This window comes from Pyrus communis, chromosome 1, assembly GCF_041283825.1.
Source record: "Pyrus communis isolate YQ-2024b chromosome 1, ASM4128382v1, whole genome shotgun sequence".
In the NCBI taxonomy this organism is placed as follows: domain Eukaryota; kingdom Viridiplantae; phylum Streptophyta; class Magnoliopsida; order Rosales; family Rosaceae; genus Pyrus; species Pyrus communis.
In genome coordinates, this window is record NC_142565.1 from 8,848,524 (window position 1) to 8,852,585 (window position 4,062).

The 4,062-nt window shown below is 37.5% G+C and overlaps 1 pseudogene across 1 annotated transcript; it reads left to right on the forward strand.

The window, feature by feature from the left end:
- Window positions 1-1,826: 1,826 nt before the first annotated feature.
- Window positions 1,827-3,457, forward strand: LOC137719374 (protein LATE ELONGATED HYPOCOTYL-like; annotated as a pseudogene). The gene is made up of 2 exons (XR_015953733.1): window positions 1,827-3,070; window positions 3,167-3,457. The product of XR_015953733.1 is annotated as a protein LATE ELONGATED HYPOCOTYL-like (transcript).
- The last annotated feature ends 605 nt before the right edge of the window (window positions 3,458-4,062 follow it).

Below are 4,062 nucleotides of genomic sequence, written 5' to 3' on the forward strand. Positions count from 1 at the left end.
TTTTTTTTTTTTTTTGGGAGAACGAATACCAAAAAATGGAGTACTTGAGTATATCATTTTGGCAATTACGTCAGGGGCGCAAATCAGAAGCCATGCTCAGAAATTCTTTTCAAAGGTAAGTGCCTTCTCATCACATGATGATCATTTGAGATGTGTGTTTGCGCTTCCTATTGGTTGGTTTTCGACAAGATCAATTCTTTAATTTGCACTTACAGGTTTTCTTTTACTGTTTTTTATGTTATATCTTTGCTATGAAACTCAAGTCACCATTTGTTTCGTATACAAAGTTAATTGGTAAGTCAACAACAGTAAATTCTGGTTCCGAGTATTATGTTTGATGCGATCAAGTTCCAATGATTATGGATGCACTTCATTGGGAACCTATCTCTCAACGGTAAGATATAGTGAGAGTCACAGCGAGGGTTACTGTGCACAAGTTCTTGAGGATATCAATAGGAATCTTTCTTTTAGCTTATGCAATTGGAATGGTCGGTGGTTCCACAATAGTCTTTCCCGGAACTTCAGAGCAAAAAGCTTCTTACACTTATTCAGGAGTTTTCAGTGTAATACTATTTCAATGGCTTATTCATTTAATGTTGGAAACTGCTACCAGTTTCCAGCCGCAATACTCATATCAACAATCCTAGACTATACGATGAGATCATTATTCTTTTTCTTTAAAGTACAATTTCAGACAAATAGGCTGAATTACCGAGGCTTGAGATCTTCGAGTTTCATCAGAGTATTTGGGATATTTCACTTGTATTCTGTCTGGCATCACACCTGTAAACATGAATACTGACAAGAAAAGGTTTCACTACCAGCTGGAGAAGGAGGCACAAGCTAGTGGTGTTTCGATAGGACAATCAATTGGAATAGATATTCCACCTCCACGCCCCAGTAGAAAACCAAGCAATCCTTATCCTCGGAAGTCTAGTTCAGCTCCTTCCACATGGGCCACATCATATGCGGGAACAAAGGATGGAAGAAGTTTATCATCTGCATCTTCTTCACACTGTAAACGAGTAGTGGACTTGGAGATCAAACCACTTCATTGTCGGAGTTTTGAGACACCTCTTGTCCCACATCGGGCAACAGTGGTTTTTCACTAGCCTTTATATAGGCTTATTCCTTCTTCTTAGCAATTAGAACTTGGACCATTTGGAATGAGGATTGAGGTTTGGGCCACTAATTGTGTGAATTAGGCTTGATGATTATACTATAATATTAATATAATTAATATTAATTAATCAAGACAAGGGCCTTGGGGCTAAGGAATTAAAATTGATTTGATCAATTAGTTTTAATTTCGAATTAAGTTTTTAATGAAATTAATTAAAAACGTTTTGATTAATAGACACAACTCTTTGGAAAGAGTTGTATAGCTTTAGATACATCCAAAAGGTGTTCGAAGAGGTATGAAAGAGCCTATATAACTGGAGGTATGAAGGAGTCCTCAGTTCCATCAAAAATCTCTTTTTCTTCCTCCTTGTCTTCCGTAAAAAATTTCCAGAGAGTAAACACACAAAGCAATTTGCTAGAGTCCTATAATCCAGTGCGGGTTGTAGAATTAGGTAGTTGTATCCTGGTCGAGCAGACGTTGTAGAACCACAAGCACACGAGTGAGATGGAAATACTGTTCGAAGGACATAGCGTTTGCGCTAGCCTCTACCTTCAATTCATTCAAGTTAGTATCATTTTAATTTTTTGTAATTATTGTGTAATTGCATTCTGTATTGCAAGTATTTTTGAATAATAAAATATAAGTATTTCGGTTCTGTATTTCTATTATTTTATTGTCTCTAAATTGTTCTCCAACATTCATGAGGTTATTGTTTTTATTATATACGTTAGTAACATTACTAATAAATAGCCTTTTCTTGTGCTCATGCTTATTCTTTAAGCATGTAAGTCACTTGACCTACGACTTCTTTACTGTCAGAGACCTATGAGAAAAGAAGTGTCAAAAAATACAGAAAATCAGGATGGCAATTCCTCAGATGTCTTCACCTTGCGCCGAGAAGATCACAGTTCCTCTGTTTCTTCCGCAAATAATAATGCCATACCTTCACAGGTAGCGCTCGGAAATCCTGGTACGTATAGGGAGTTTGAGCCTTCGGTGAAAGGGGTAATAACTCAGCATGCAACAAATGAATCTCATGTCACTATGAAACGAAAAGAAAATCCGCATATGCATACAATGTATGCCAAAAGGATAGCTGAAGATAATGGCACAAGTGAAGCCTTAGAGTCAGGGAACACTAATAGTGCTTTCCATAAGAAGTTTTTTCAAGGTGAGAAAGCAGGTCATCAGAATTGTCCGTTCCACTATAATCTAGAGGACTTCGAATCATTTCCCTGCAGTTCCTCTACATTTTCAAGTCTTATTGTATCTTCTCTGCTACAAAATCCTGCAGTTCATGCTGCGGTCACATTTTGGCCTTAGGCAAATGCAAAAGATAGGAAAGACCCTCCAAGTATGGCATCAATTGCTGCTGCCACTGTAACTGCTGCAACTGCATGGTGGGCTGCCCATGGCCTGCGTCCTCCTGTGTCCATGACCAGGGTACCTGTTCCATTAATGGATTCTGGTCAAGCTCCACCGACCAAAATTGAGAGAGGAGAGAATTCTCTTCGAATTCCTTCTTTGCGGGATCAACAATCGGACCCAAAACACTCGGAAGCTGTGGAAGCTCACCATTCAGCTTTGAAATCACCAACGATGCCTAATAGCGATGATGACATGGACATTGCATCAACTGAAGAAATTCACGATTCAAACAATGGAAAGAAAACAGGTTTCCTTCAACATTGATTGGTTTACTCTATACTTCTCATCTATTTTCAGAACTTCTTATCAAAGAAAAAACGAAAGCAGGTCTACCATTCCTCATATGGTTCCAACACACCTTCCGGCAGTGGAGTAGAGACAGATGCGTCAAAGAAGCGTAAGAAAGGGAAGGAAGAGCTGAAAAAAACTGACATAAATCACCCATCTGCCACGTCTAGTGATCATTGCAGTAGAACTGTCAACAACACGAATGGTTCATGGAAAGAGGTCTCAGAAGAGGTATTCAAACATATATGTTTTGCAATCGGATTGGATTATTGAATAATCTGTTTTTCGAGTTCATTGTTCTCTTATCGTGTTAACTTCCTCTGTCAGGGGCGGATGGCCCTTCAAGCACTATTCTCTCGAGAGGTATTGCCCCAGATTTTTTCACTTCCACATGACCTCAACCATAAGGGGCATCAGAAGGACATTATGGAAGAAGAAAAGCAAAATTTTCAATTGTAAAACTACTAGGTATAACCAAGGCCATATGTTGAATTGCAGTCCTGGCCATATTTTCAGTTGTGTCTGCTTTGCACCAGAGTTCAAATCTCCCTTCATAGTTTGAGTTATATTAGAATATCGTTCGAATAAAGAATGATCAGAGTTGGAATTTGTCACCAATGAGAAAAAGTTCGATGCGTAAATTATCAAAAGAATAAGGAAAGTTGAAAAATGTTCATGCAGTAGGTGGCTGGGGACGTGGATTCTGTACCATTCTTGTATAATGTTATTCAACCGTCTACAAAAATTCAATATTCTAGATATGGCACCATATCAGCAAAATATGTAAAATTTATTTGGGTAAAGTACAAAAAACTACCCCAACTATTGGTGTCACAACACTTTCATACCTTATCTTTTAAAATTGACAATGTCATACCTCATCTTTAGAATTTGGTCCAATGTTATACCTTTCGTTACTTAGCCGTTTACTTTTTAGTTAAATGCTGACGTGGCTGGATTCGGAGCCTAATTTCTATTAAAAAATTAATAAAATATTATCAAAAATTTTAAAAAAACTTTATTTAATATTTTTTAAATATTAAAAGAAAAGTAAAAAAAATTAAAAAAAATAAACCCTCAGCAATAACCCCCTGCCCGAAGAAGAAGAAGAAGGAGGTCACGAAGGTTCCCGATTCCACCTTAATGGGATCTAGGTTTTTTTCTTTTTTTTTTCTCTCCTCCTTCTTCCTCCTCCTTTTGCAGATTCGGGTTTTTTTTATTCT